Source organism: Eptatretus burgeri, chromosome 16, assembly GCF_056783735.1.
Source record: "Eptatretus burgeri isolate ZD-2024b chromosome 16, Ebu_testis_v1, whole genome shotgun sequence".
Lineage (NCBI taxonomy): Eukaryota > Metazoa > Chordata > Myxini > Myxiniformes > Myxinidae > Eptatretus > Eptatretus burgeri.
The window spans coordinates 15,721,770-15,737,350 of NC_140976.1; positions in this window are offsets into that span (position 1 = coordinate 15,721,770).

Here is a 15,581-nt window from a genome sequence, read left to right on the forward strand (position 1 = left end):
TATGGTCCCAACGGATGGATGGATGGATGGATGGATGGTATCCTTCGCGAAGAGGAGGCGAGCCATCTCCGGCACCCTCAACAAATGACAAATTCCTGCCCGAACCACCTCGTCAAGCATCAGGCCTCGCCTGCTGATTCGTGAATGAAAGGCTTTGGCTAAAAACTTCCCCCCGGCCAATCCTACAAAACGTGGACCTTGTAAGCAGTTGTGTACTTGTGGGGACCGGTAGTGGTGGGGGGAGGGGGGGGGCAATATAATAATAAAAAAATTATAAAATTTCTACACACAGCAATCAGCAGTGTGCACTTATTATGGTGTTCGTATACACCACGACCTTTGCAGACGACCGAGGGTCATTTAATTGAGCCGCTCTCTTCTCATGGCCGCGGGAGGATGTGCCTTCGGTGAACCCTTTATTTAATTATTTGTTTTTTTTTCCGCCTCCTGCGCACACTGTATCAGCGAACGACTACACACACACCAGTCATAAAAATAACCAGAGCGATGACGAAGGCAGCGAGCGATGCGCGCGGCGGCACGTTCTCCCCGGCTCGAGGCCGCGCCGCGTGCTGCCCGCGCGTACGTTCGTGCCCCGCCCGCGCGCGCACAGCTTGCGTGCACGTCCCGTGCAACGGCCACGCCGTGCACCAGGCCGACCATGAGGCCATTTAGGCCAACATTCCTTTTTATATGTATCTCGGTGTCGCTCGACGAGGGTGCGCGTCGAGTCCAAAAGTTGTGCGCAAGACCGGTTGTTGATTTAAGCTTTTGCGAAAAGCGCACACCGCCCCTTTTGAGTGTTGGACTTGTGTTGCTGGCCATGTGTGTTATATATATATATGTAATTAGTATAAATCTATTTTTTTAATTTTTCATTCCACAATACCCCTTTTCGCGCCTTTATTTCTGCCTTTCCCAGCACCCTCCCCTGTCCTGCTCTATCTGAGCAGCTGGCAGCTGTGATAGTCCCCTCTCCTAAAACTTCCTCTTCTTCCTCACTTTAATCCTGACTCTTCTTCTCCTCTTCTTCTTCCTTAATTCCTTATTTTCTCATTCTCTTTCCTTTCGGCTTCCTCTGCAACCTTCTGGCTCATTTCTTTTCCCCTTCCCCCATCATTCGTGCTCCTCCACAAGCGACGTGTTCCTGCTTTCTACAGCCTTCCCTCTCTCATCCCATGACCCTCCTCCTTCCTCCCCCCACCTCATCGTACAGCCCCCCCCTCATCTCTCACACTCAAATTATGTCTTTTCTCTTCTCTTCTCTTCTCTTCTCTTCTCTTCTCTTCTCTTCTCTTCTCTTCTCTTCTCTTCTCTTCTCTTCTCTTCTCTTCTCTCTCTCTCTCTCTCTCTCTCTCTCTCTCTCTCTCTCTCTCTCTCTCTCTCTCTCTCTCTCTCTCTCTTTCCTCTCCTCCCTCTCTCTCTCTTTCTTGCTCCCTTTCTCATAACCATCGGATGAAAGGACAAATTGAGGCGCACAGTGGCATGCAATAATCCCTGCTAGTAATAGAAATACTCGCCATTAGCCATTGCCTGTTTATGGCTTTGACACCACGGCCGTCACGCCTGACACATTCATATCCCTTACGGGTTTGCCACTGTACGCAGTTAAACGGGTCCAGAGATATCAAATCTTAAACCACAGATACTCGAACCATTGTGGTGGTAACCTGTCTGGTTCGACCATGTGGTGGTAACCTGTCTGGTTCGACCATTGTGGTGGTAACCTGTCTGGTTCGACCATTGTGGTGGTAACCTGTCTGGTTCGACCATGTGGTGGTAACCTGTCTGGTTCGACCATGTGGTGGTAACCTGTCTGGTTCGACCATTGTGGTGGTAACCTGTCTGGTTCGACCATGTGGTGGTAACCTGTCTGGTTCGACCATTGTGGTGGTAACCTGTCTGGTTCGACCATTGTGGTGGTAACCTGTCTGGTTCGACCGCCCTTTGGTTGGTTGTAAGAACACGGTGAAGGGATGTGGATCAAGTATCCAACTAATTGCCTTTCAACCCGCTTAATGACTTCAATGAAGGTCAATGTATTGCATCACAAGTGACACATTTTCGCCCCTTTGTGACGTATAATGTAACGAATGCACTGTATTTGAGAAGCGCTCTTTCTGCCTTTGTTTCCCTTTCTTTTTACGGCTAAAAAAACCATCACAACCCCCCCCCCCACCCACCTCCTCACTCTCCCACCCCCATTGGCCATACCGAGAGTATTTTAAGAACCTGCTGATCATTTCCAAAGGAGCTCGAACTCTCCGTTGGGCTCGACAATGTCTGCTTGTCACACACCGTTAGATCAGCGTGAGAGACCAGTATGTGTTTGACCTGTGAACCGTGGAACAAGGAAGCCAAAATTGTCACCCAAAACTGCTCACCAAAATAGTGACACACAAAACTCCTCACCAACATAGTGACTCAAAACTGCTCACCAAAATAGTGACTGAAAACTGCTCACCGAAATACTAAGTAAAAACTGCTCACCAAAGATAGTGACCCAAAACTGCTCACCAAAATAGTGACTCAAAACTGCTCACCGAAATACTGACTCAAAACTGCTCACCAAAATGGTGACTCAAAACTGCTCACCAAAATGGTGACTCAAAAGTGCTCACCAAAATAGTGACTCAAAACTGCTCACCAAAATAGTGACTCAAAACTGCTCACCGAAATACTGACTCAAAATTGCTCACCAAAATTGTCACCTAAACAGCTCACCGAAGTTGTGACACCCAAATCTGCTCACTGAATTTGTGACATCCAAAATTGCTCACCAAAACGGTGACACTCAAAACTGCTCACCGAAATTGTGACCAAAAAATGCTCACCTAAATTGTGACACTCAAAACTGCTCACCAAAATAGTGACTCAAAACTGCTCACCAAAATAGCGACTCAAAACTGCTCACCAAAATAGTGACTCAAAAGTGCTCACCAAAATACTGACTCAAAATTGCTCACTGAAATTGTCACCCAAAACTGCTCACCTATATTGTTACATCCAAAATTGCTCACCAAAATTGTCACCTAAACTGCTCACCGAAGTTGACACCCAAATCTCCTCACTGAAATTGACATCCAAAATTGCTCACCAAAACGGTGACACTCAAAACTGCTCACCAAAACGGTGACACTCAAAACTGCTCACCGAAATTGTCACCAAAAATGCTCACCTAAATTGTGACACTAAAAACTGCTCACCAAAATTGTGACATCCAAATCTGCTCACTGAAATTGTGACATCCAAAATTGCTCAATGAAACTGTGACATCCAAAACTCCTCACCGAAACTGACACTCAAAACTGCTCACCGAAATTGACACCCAAAACTCCTCACTGAAACTGACACTCAAAACTGCTCACTGAAATTGACACCCAAAACTTCTCACCGAAATAGTGACTCAAAATTGCTCACTCAAATTGTCACCTAAAACTGCTCACCAATATTGTGACACCCAAATTTCTAACCAAAATTGCGATACTCAAAACTGCTCGCTGAAATTGTCACCCAAAACTGCTCACCAAAATTGTGACACCCGAATTACTCACCGAAATTGAGACAACCAAAACTGCTGACAGAAATTGTGACAACTAAAATTGCTCACCGAAATTGACACGCCAATTGCTTATTAAATTGAGACACCAACAACTGCTCACAGAAAGTGTCACTAAAAACTGCTCACCGAAATTGTAACACCCAAAATTGTTCACCGAAATTGATACCAAAAACTGCTCACCTAAATTGTGACACTCAAACCTGCTCAGGGAATTTGTGACGCTCAAAACTGTTCACCAAAATTGTGAGCCCCAAAACTGCTCACCGAAATTGTGACACTCAAAACTGCTCACTGAAATTGTGTCACCCAAAACTGCTCACCGAAATTGTGTCACCCAAAACTGCTCACTGAAATTGTGACACTCAAAACTGCTCACCGAAATTGTGTCACCCAAAACTGCTCACTGAAATTGTGACACTCAAAACTGCTCACCGAAATTGTGTCACCCAAAACTGCTCACTGAAATTGTGACACCTGAAATTGAAGCCCAGCTTGAGGTGGAACCTCTTTGTACTGCAATGGGGTGTTTGCTTTATCCGACCTTGATAACGTCTGAAGACCGAACAACATCTGCCAGGCCATCTGCACAGATCAAGATGGTGCTCACTCGATCACCTACGTTCCTTTCATCCGATTATCCACCTGGAACTACCGGTATGCCTTGGCAAAGCCAAGACCAAGACGTATCATGGAGATAGATGTCCAAGGAGAGTGTCAGACAGAATTGATGGCGGACAAGGTCACTTTTCTGATGCTGCGGGAAGCAACAATGGAGGTCAGAGGCTTTCCAATGAGCTGGAGTTGTCGGGGTTCAAAGCGAGCCTTACTGTTAACAGCTTACAAGACAAGGTGATGCGAACCCTTGACATGATTAACCAACCACACTCCATACATCTCACCCTATTTTACCCTCCGCTGCGTTTTTCTCAACATGCGTCAAGAGTTTTATTCCCGTTATCCCAACTTTCTTTTCACACCTTATAGAAGGATTTTATGAACTTTTATTTCCACCACTTTTTCACCCGAGCCGTCTTGACCACAGTCGTGGGTTGATAAGATAGCTCAGAGTTTGTGTACTTACTTTCGAGCTGTCTCGACTGGGTTTGATTACAGACCCGGCTACAAATGTGCCAACACCGCGCTTCGCAAGCAGGGTGTCGCATCAACGAGTACGCCGTCCTTCACCTTCAGATAGGCTTGGTTATTGAATACCGGTCTCGATGGTAAACATTTCAATAACTTGCCCAGAAGATTGACGGATGAATCCAAGCTGATATCACGGGTAACCGGTTGGGTTTTTTTTTCAAATTGTTTGTGTACAAAGTCTATCTCGTGGAGGAGCTGGAACATAGAATGGATCAGGACGGAACAGAACAAAAGGAACAACATAAAGAGAGGGGCGATGGGGGAGGACACACTAACATCAAGGTTGAGGGACGAAATAGATGGAGAAATAAGGGATGAGGGGTTGGGGGAGGACCAATAGGTGGACAATATGAGTACAGCCACAAACTCCCAGGAAGGTAAAACTGGAAATTTGGGAAGAGGTGGGCTTGGTGGGGGTATTAATGTGGGCAAAAGAGGTATTGGTATTGGATGGCAGGTGGTGATCTGAGACGGTGATGAACATCTCGAGGCAGAAACTCGAATTTCAGACTGAATCTTTTAAGGACAGTTACTGTACCAGCTGATCATCCGAATGACCATTTCATCCGGCAGTCAATAAGCTCAATGAATTCTTGGGATCTCTCCTGTGAAATGTGACTCATCCCAACTCTATTCTTTCTTACACGTGTGTGAGTGTGGACTGCTTCGGGAGAAGTCCAAAACCCACTTTGTGTCGGCCAAACAACAAGGCAGCATGTCATATGATCAGTGTGACCACTCCTCATTTTCATAAATTCCAAGGTGAGTCAATGAAAAAAAGCCAAGAATTCACAAGGTTTCGCAAAAGCGATGATAATAGAAAACCAAGACTCCAAGGTGAACAACGAATAGCCAAGATCTTGCGAAAAAAAAGCCAAGAAGTGGTCACACTGGTCATATGATTCAATAGTCCTGAAAATGTGGACACAGAAATCTCATTAAAACTGAAACCTTAAAAAGGAAGGTGGATGAGACAAGAGAGATGCCATTCCCTTAATTGCAATAAGTCAGGTAATGGCCCTGGATGGGAGCAGGTAAATCCCAAAGAGACTGGTACACGGCAGAGTTGCAGATGAATTAATCAGGAGGGTTCATGCAACAACTTGTCCTGCAGATCTGATAGACCGAGCTAAAAATAAAGAAATTAATGATTCACATGAAAAGCCAATTTTAGCTAAACTAGACCATTTAAAATCCACAATTGTTAAAACGTCAAAACAGCATCAGCAGGAATGGGGGATCAACACACCTTCCATCCCACTTCACGAATCGTCTGTCATGTATTTAACATAATTATGCAAATGACAGACTTACATTGTCATGTATTGTCTATAAAATGCTCAATGCAATGTTATGTTTCAATGGTGATTATTAAATCCGTTTGATGATGCTGTCAGGTTCGATCTGTCAGTCAGGTCAGGTTCGATCTGTGACCTGCTACAGGTACCATGTAAACCTGTACTAACCTGTTCCATGGTCGGGTTGTCGGTGACTAAACCGTCTCCCCCACCAGGTTTTCTGGTGAGGAGGGTGTTTGGATATGGACACCCAGCAGGATTAAAAACAAAACCTGTCAAAGGGCGGAGGAGCTCCTTGTGAGCCAACGGCCATCCATATCTAGTACCCAACTGTGTCTGCAGACGTCCTCCTGCAGTTGGGTTACTTCTTATTCGGAGGTTGGTGGCAGGATTTGCACTCTGGCCACCGTAAAACCCTTCATTCCGCAAAACGCAAAAACGCAAAAAAAATCTGAAAACCCACTCCGTGGTAGTACCTCCTGTGCAGCTCACCGGATGACAGGATTGGGGCAAAGCCTTCGGGACCCCCAATCTTTGATAGGAGGGAAACCACGGGGTAACATCCCTGGGTCAGATTGCGGGAGAGTGTGTCGGAGTGGTGCTGAGGTGTCGTCCACCAGACGGCGGTCTCCTTGGGTTAACCTGAGGCGGTCCCTTTGGGTGGGTGCCTGGAATGTCCTATCCCTAAGAGAGGATGATCACCTGTCTCTGTTATCATCTGAGCTCAAGCGTTTGGACATCGGGATTGCAGCTCTCTCTGATGTTCGGAGACCGGATTGCGGCGAGATAATGGTGGGTGGTTACACCCACTATTGGTCTGGTCGCTCTGATGGTTACCATACCCAAGGAGTTGCTGTAGCTGTGTCCAATAAGCTGACCCCAATGATAATTGAGGTAACACCGGTCAACGAGCGTATTATGAGATTAAGGATTCGTCACTCCTTAGGTGTCATTTCCCTGGTCTCTGTTTATGCTCCGACTGAGGCGAGTGATCTCACCGTGAAGGATGCATTCTACGCCACACTCGAGTCTGTGGTTGATCAGTGCCCCAGACGAGATACACTTCTAGTCTTGGGGGATTTCAATGCATCGACTGGAACTGATAGGGATGGTTATGAGGTGTGTGTTGGTCCCCATGGGTCAGGAACTATGAACCAGAATAGCACTAAGTTCCTTGACTTTGCAAGAAGTCATGGACTTAGGGTGGCTGGTTCATGGTTTCAGCGCCCACAAGCTCATCGCTGGACTTGGTATTCCAACGCTGGCGGTGTGGCAAAGGAGATTGACCATGTCCTCATTGACGGTCGTTGGAGGATGATCCAGAACTGCAGGGTCTACCGGAGTGCTCAGTTCCTCAATACTGACCACAGGCTTGTTGTAGCAACTCTAAAGCTGCACCTTAAATCCTGGAGAATGGTACCATCCCAGCCTAGGCTGGATGTTGCCAAGCTCAGGGATGAGAGAGTAGCTGAGGACTTTGCGAACAGGCTGAGTGGACACTTGGGGGGTCTGGGTGCTTTGGGGGGTCCTGAAGAGTTGTGGAGCACCTTCAAGACCACCGTCCTTGATGTTGCCGGTGGATGCCTTGGAGTTCACCGCAGGGCAAAGAAGAATTTTGTCTCTCAAGGGACACTGGATACAATTGACCAGAGTCGCAGGGCCAGGCTGAATGGCAGAGCTGAGCTGTTCAGGGAGCTGAGGCGTAAAACTGTACGTGCACTGAGGGTGGACAAGGAGGCCTATGTGCGAGGAATCTGTGAGGGGGTAGAGCATCACCTGTGGACAGGTGATTCTCGTCCCGCTTACAGGGGAATTCGCGCATTACGTTCATCCAAGCCCATCCCTCGGAGCACTGCAGTTCGAGCAGAGAGTGGTAGGCTCTTGACAGAGGAGTCTGAAGTGAAGGCCCGCTGGGCCGGTTACTTTGAGCGGTTGTACCAGGCTGATCCCCCAGCTGTCGAGTTGGACGTCAAGGGTGTTACAATCCCTGTTGCTGACCCTCGAATCAACTGTGGTCCACCATCGCTTGTGGAAACACGGGCTGCGGTGAGCCAGTTGAAACGGGGCAAAGCTCCAGGGATCTGTGGCATCCATGCCGAACTTCTCAAGGCTGGTGGAAATGCTGCACTCGTGTTGTTGCATGCAGTTTTGTGCTCTGCCTGGAACACAGGCATCATCCCAACTGACTGGAAGAGGGGCCTTGTTGTCCCTCTCTGGAAAGGGAAGGGTGATCGCCAAGACTGCAACAACAACCGAGGGGTGACGCTGCTCTCAGTGCCGGGCAAGGTCTTTGCTCGGATAAGTCTTGATAGGGTTCGCCACCATCTGCTTGAGCACCAGCGTCCAGAGCAGTCAGGCTTTACACCAAAGAGGTCAACGATTGACCGTATCCTTGCCCTTTGTGCCCTTACCGAACGCAGACGAGAGTTTCGGCAGGGGCTGCTTGCAGCCTATGTTGATCTCTGTAAAGCGTTCGATTCAGTGAATCGGGATGTCCTCTGGAGGATTCTTGGTCTTCGTGGGGTGCCACCAAAACTGATCGATCTGATGTCTGAACTCTACTCTGGTACTGAGAGTGCTGTGAAGTGTGGTGGTACCATCTCTGACTTATTTCCAGTTGTTACTGGAGTTCGTCAGGGATGTGTACTTGCCCCCACACTTTTCAGCACTTGTATGGACTGGATTTTTGGGAGGATGTCGGAGAGATCAAGTTGCGGTGCATCGTTTGGCAATGTCAAGATCTCGGACCTTGATTTTGCAGATGATGCAGTCATCTTTGCGGAGACTTTAGACATCCTCTTGGGGGCCCTCGAGGTGCTGAATGAGGAGTCGGAGCCGTTGGGATTACGGGTTTCTTGGGTCAAAACTAAGATCCAGGCTTTCGGTGACATCTTGGATGCTGCTGTCCTGTCTGTGTCTGTTTGTGGTGAGGATGTTGAGGTCGTCGATAGATTCACTTACCTTGGCAGTGATATTCATGTCTCCGCAGGTTGTGAGCCGGAGGTCAATAGATGTCTGGGTCGGGCCTGGGGAGTCATGGATTCACTGGATCATGGGGTGTGGCGCTGCCGGTACCTGTGCGGGAGGACGAAAGTCCGAGTCTTCAGGTCCTTGGTACTTCCAGTCTTGCTCTATGGGTGCGAGACTTGGACTTTGACCAAGGATCTGAGACGGAGACTTAATTCCTTTGGTACCAGGTCTCTTCGGAGAATCCTTGGCTATCGCTGGTCGGATTTTGTGTCCAACGAGCGGTTGCTGAGAGAGACTCGGATGAGATTTGTTACCTGCATAGTCCGTGAGCGTCAGCTGTGGCTGTATGGACATATGGCTCGTTTTCCTGACGCTGATCCTGCTCACCAGATTCTCTCAGCGAGGGAGTCTCATGAGTGGATGAGGCCAGTGGGCCGACCACGTGCTTCATGGTTGCAGCAGGTTGAACATCATCTCAAGGAGATGGGGATGGGCCTGGCATCTGCCTGGGGGATGGCCAGACGGAGGCCCCTGGAGTACCAGCGGAAAGTGGACGCAGCGACGCGCTGTTCTGGCACATGCTCCCATACCTGACCTGACCTGATGCTGTTGTTGTTTTTTTGTCCCCACCAAACCGGCCAGGGGCGGGAACGTTGGACACGTTGTTTGTTTCAGGTGTTTCACAATACCGATCGACCGCCACCTGCTTTTGTGTCGACCCGACGATGTCCAATTGCCTGGGGAGCACGTAGACAGCGGTAGATCTGATCGAATGAACGATCTATATTTAAAGTAGATCTGCGTCGCGGACACCCTCCAACTGCGGTGGCTTCAATTCCAGTTCCTTCAGGATGGGCGAGGCTAATGACACGAATAAACCTGTAAATGAAGTATTTACTTTGCTGTGAAGTTTCATCCGAACTTTCACTCGTGCGGTGGGAATCAGTGAATTGAGTTGTCCTTGCTGCTCGGTGGACCAGCCCTGGTCGCATACCGTGATCCATCACATCAATTTGCCAATCGAACCGCCATGATGACACCTCCAAGACCCGAAGAAGGTCATGGATCTCCAGCATCATCTATCTATAATTCCAGCAATGTGTGTGTGTGTGTGTGTGTGTGTGTGTGTGTGTGTGTGTGTGTGTGTGTGTGTGTGTGTATGTGTGTGTGTGTGTGTGTGTGTGTGTGTGTGTGTGTGTGTGTGTGTGTGTGTGTGTGTGTGTGTGTGTGTGTGTGTGACCGCTGTTTCTCGACAACCACTGGTCCGATCTAATTGAAACTTGCCAGGTATATTGCTGGGGACCTGAGGATGTGCCTTTTCAAGGTTTGATATTAATTGGACAAGTGCTTCCCAAGTTATGGCCATTTATTTACCAACCAATGACATGACACGTTGCTGCGGACATTTATTTACCAACCAATGACATGACACGTTACTGCGTAGGCCGGTGTATGGCCGACCGACGATGACGTCACGGGCCGTGCCGGTTACATGGCAGCGAATGTCATGGCAAGCAAAGACAGGGAGGTAAACTTGATTTTAATTTGGATTTTAATTAACTCTGTCTGTGGAAGTGTGGTTGTCGCGAGAGCGAAGGAACGGCCTGTGTGGTTGTCGTTTCTGGCTCGCGGTTTAAAAGTTTTTTTTTTGTTTTTATTTGCATGTACGGCCATGCACATACGGGCACCCACCTACGGGCACGCACAAGTAGATAGAACGAGATGGATGCTCGGTGGAGCGCAGACCTCCGCCTCGCAATGCCTGATCCACAAGAACATGTCAAGCCCATTATATTTTTGAAATGTAGTGATATATATATATATATATATATATATATATATATATATATATATATATATATATATATATATATATATATATATTTTGGCCCGATCTCTCAATAGTGAAGAATCACTTTAAAAATTAAATAATTCTCATATCCAGATCCGGATTCCGATCTTCACCAAAATTGAAACAATTCTTCCTTTCCACACACCCAACATGTCCACCAAGTTTCATCCGAATCCATCCAAAACTTTATGAGATACCGTGCTATATATCATTTTAGCCCCATCTCTCAATGGTGAAGAATCACTTTAAAAATTCTAGTGGTCGGATCCGGATCCGGATCTTCACTAAAATCTAATCAGTTCGTTAGGCCTAGGGTCACATTTGCTCTACGGCGAGGATACGGCGGCCGTACGCCCTCTGAATTGACAGAAACGTGCGGCGGCCGCAGAGAAACTAAGGTGGCCTCAGGGAGGCCCTACGCCGTTTGGCTATATTTTACAGGCTGTAGGGGCGCCGTGGAATTAAAGCGCGGAGTAATAACTTTTTTTCATTTCTACATTTGCCGTAGCAATTCGACAAGCCAAGCTATGACGTAGATGTGTTCCACGTTGACCGTACGTAGGGCGTACGGTGGGCTTGCATTATTCGTGCGGCTGCCGTAAGCTCTTCTCAATGAAAAATGAATTTTCCCAACCCCCAAAAAATTACGGCAGCTGCACTATTTCCACAGTCGCCGTACGGTGGCCTTGCCGTCTGTGTGACTACCTGCAGGCAACGCAGGGTCGACGCACGGTTCCCCTACGCCCACCGTGCACCTACGTACGGCCTCCGTGGCAGTCTGCGTCGACCGTGCGTTCACCGTGTGCTACCGCTCGAGATCGGAGTATAGGTGTTTGCCTATACACGGTATATTATAGTTATAGTATATTCAGTTATATATACTGGTATATTTATATTTCAGTAAAAAAAGAAGAACTGGTATATATACCCACTCGTTACCTTAGGGCCTTAGGGCCCCCCCCTGCGGTCGCCTTGCGGGCACCTTGCGTCTGCCTTGAAAATTATTTGGCCACCGCAGGAACGCCCTCAGGTCGCCGTGCGACATCAAATCAAAGACTGTACGGCACCCCCACGTTTTCGGTCTCCACAATTTATAAATACGCCGTGCGGCTACCCGAAAAATAAAAACATATGTGACTGCTACATTGTGTGACCGTGGAAATACTGCGGCCGCAGTATAATTGCGAGTGGCCGCAGATTTTGGAGACCCCACGGCCGCCGTGGCAAATGTGACCTAGGCCTAAGTGTCACACACCGAACCTGTCCACAAAATTTCATCCGGATCTGTTCACAACTTTTTGAGATATCCTGTACACAGACAAACAGACAAACAAAGAAACAAACAAACAGACATAAAGGGGTGAAAACAAAACCTCCTTCACCTTCAGTGGCGGAGTTTATAAGACTACAAGTGCGAGACGAGCATAACAAATGATGCTTGTTGTGAACTCAAACTGTGCCTGCTCCGAAGAAGAAGAAGCGGAAGAGGAAGAAGAAGAAGAAGATGATGAAGAAGAAGAAGAAGAAGAAGAAGAAGTATAAGAAGAAGAAGAAGTATAAGAAGAAGAAGAAGAAGGATAAACAACATGTTTAAATGAATAAATGGATGTGAAAGTGAGGTGTGTGTGTGTGTGTGTGTGTGTGTGTGTGTGTGTGTGTGTGTGTGTGTGTGTGTGTGTGTGTGTGTGTGTGTGTGTGTGTGTGTGTGTGTGTGTGTGTGTGTGTGTGTGTGTGTGCGTGTGTGCGCGCGCATTGTTATGTATGTTTAGATGAATGTGTAGATAACCTGGAAAGAAACACAACTCCAATTATGCACGCAATGATCTAGTCTTTCTCCTTTGATTCACTCAAACAAACACAACCCATTAACAAGGTGTTAAACAGATGTCAGATAAGAGACAATCGATTGACAAGGTTAGATAATAGAGGACAATAGATTGTTGATGCACACAAGTTCGTCTCCTCAAGCGTCCACGACTGACGCTTTCAAGTTCATCCAGGGGTTGTTATTCTTCATTTTGGGGAGTTGTGTCTCCTCCTCCCTCCTCTCTACCTCTTCTCGACATCTCCTCTCCGGTCCCCCCTTCTTCTGTCTCCTTTCTCCCTGATCCTTGTTTCCTTTCATCTCTCCCTCTCTCTCCTCTCTCTTTTTCTTGATTGATGAATGTCATTTCATGGAACTGATGACGTCATTGTGAGATGACGACATAAACGAGCCATCCTGCCTCGTTCTGTTTCCTGGTTCCGTGTGTGTGTGTGTGTGTGTGTGTGTGTGTGTGTGTGTGTGTGTGTGTGTGTGTGTGTGTGTGTGTGTGTGTGTGTGTGTGTGTGTGTGTGTTCCAATTGTAACACGACATCGCTTGCTCTGTGTGAGCCTTGAATTTTAAGCGGATTTTGTTTTGCTGATGCCGCCTGAAGACAGCTCTTTAGATCGGTCTGTCGGGTATATTTGGCTCACGATGTGAGTGAACACAGGTTCAAATCCCATCCACCATATGCTTGTCCATTTGTTTACCGATGACCTTGTAATTCATGTACAAATACACTGATGTCTCCCCATGTGTTTATTCGGTATATTCTCTACTGTGTGTGGCAACTCTTCCATGAGCCACAGATCAATGGTGTACAAACAAAACTACACAGAAACGTGTCTGAGATTAATACTTGAAATGCTGAGCTTGCACACTTTTACCTTTTGAGTAGTGGTTGCCTTGAGAGATCTCTCTGTCCCTATTGTCAGGTGAGGTCAGGCCAGATTTTTGTTAGGTCAGGTCAGGTCAGGTCAGGCCAGATTTTTGTTAGGTCAGGTGAGGTCAGGCCAGATTTTTGTTAGGTCAGGTGAGGTCAGGCCAGATTTTTGTTAGGTCAGGTCAGGTCAGGCCAGATTTTTGTTAGGTCAGGTGAGGTCAGGCCAGATTTTTGTTTGGTCAGGTCAGGTCAGGCCAGATTTTTGTTAGGTCAGGTCAGGTCAGGCCAGATTTTTGTTAGGTCAGGTCAGGTCAGGCCAGATTTTTGTTAGGTCAGGTCAGGTCAGGCCAGATATTTGTTAGGTCAGGTGAGGTCAGGCCAGATTTTTGTTAGGTCAGGTCAGGTGAGGTCAGGCCAGATTTTTGTTAGGTCAGGTCAGGTCAGGCCAGATTTTTGTTAGGTCAGGTCAGGTCAGGCCAGATTTTTGTTAGGTCAGGTCAGGTCAGGCCAGATTTTTGTTAGGTCAGGTCAGGTCAGGCCAGATTTTTGTTAGGTCAGGTCAGGTCAGGCCAGATTTTTGTTAGGTCAGGTCAGGTCAGGACAGATTTTTGTGAGGCCTATTGTCAGGTAAGGCTAAATTCGATCTGTGACTTGCTTCAGATACCATGTAAAACTGTACTAACCTGTTCCATGGTCGAGTTGTTGGCGACTAAACCGTCCCCCCCTCCCCACCAATTTTCTTGGTGATGAGGGTCTATGATATGGACACCCAGCAGGATTAAAAACAAAACCTGCCAAAGGGCGGACGAGCTCTTTACGAGCCAAAGGCCATCCATATCTAGTTCCCAACTGTGTCTGCGGACGTCCTTCTGCAGTGGGTGACTTTTTATGAGGAGGTTGGTGGCAGGATTTGTACTCCGGCCACCGTAAAACCCTTGACTCCACAAAACACAAAAACGCAAAGAAATCTGAAAACCCACTCCGTGAGAGTACCTCCTGTGCAGCTGCCCTCCGCAGGACAGTTCACCAGATGACAGGAGTGGAGCAAAGCCTTTAGGACCCCGACTCTTTGATGAGAGGAGGAAAACCACGGGGTAACCTTCCCGAGTGAGATTGTGGTACTGTGTGTCAGAGTGGTGCTGAGGTGTCGTGCACCAGACGGCGGTCTTTTTGGGTGGATGCCTGGAATATCCTATCCCTAAGAGAGGATGATCACCTGTCTCTGTTATCATCTGAAATCAAGCATTTGAACATCGGTATTGCAGCACTCTCTGAGGTTCGGATACCGGATAGCGGCGAAATCATGGCGGGTGGTTACACTTACTATTGGTCTGAGTGCTCTGATGGTTACCATACCCAAGGAGTTGCTGTAGCTGTGTTCAATAAGTTGACTCCAATGATAATTGAGGTAACACCGGTCAACGAGCGAACAAGCGTATTATGAGACTAAGGATTCGTCACTCCTTGGGTGTCATTTCCCTGGTCTCTGTTTATGCTCCGACTGAGGAGAGTGGTCTCACCGTGAAGGATGCATTCTACGCCACACTCGAGTCTGTGGTTGATCAATGCCCCAGACGAGATACTCTTCTCGTCTTGGGGGATTTCAATGCATCGATTGGAACTGATAGGGATGGTTATGAGACATGTGTTGGTCCCCATGGGTCAGGAACTGTGAACCTGCATAGCACTAAGTTCCTTGACTTTGCAAGAAGTCATGGACTTAGGGTGCCAGTTCACCCTGTACCCTGTGAATCGGCATGTAAAGCCCTGTGATTTGTGGGATCTCTCTCTCTCTCTCTCTCTCTCTCTCTCTCTCTCTCTCTCTCTCTCTCTCTCTCTCTCTCTCTCTCTCTCTCTCTCTCTCTCTCTCTGTCTCTGTCTCCAGAGGGATGCCCTCTGGAGGATTCTTGGTCTTTTTGGGTGCCACCTAAACTGATCAATCTGATGTCTGAACAATACTCTGGTACTGAGAGTGCTGTGAAATGCGGTGTTACCATCTCAGACTTATTTCCAGTTGTTACTGGAGTTGGTCAGGGGTGTGTACTTGCCCCCACACTTTTCAGCA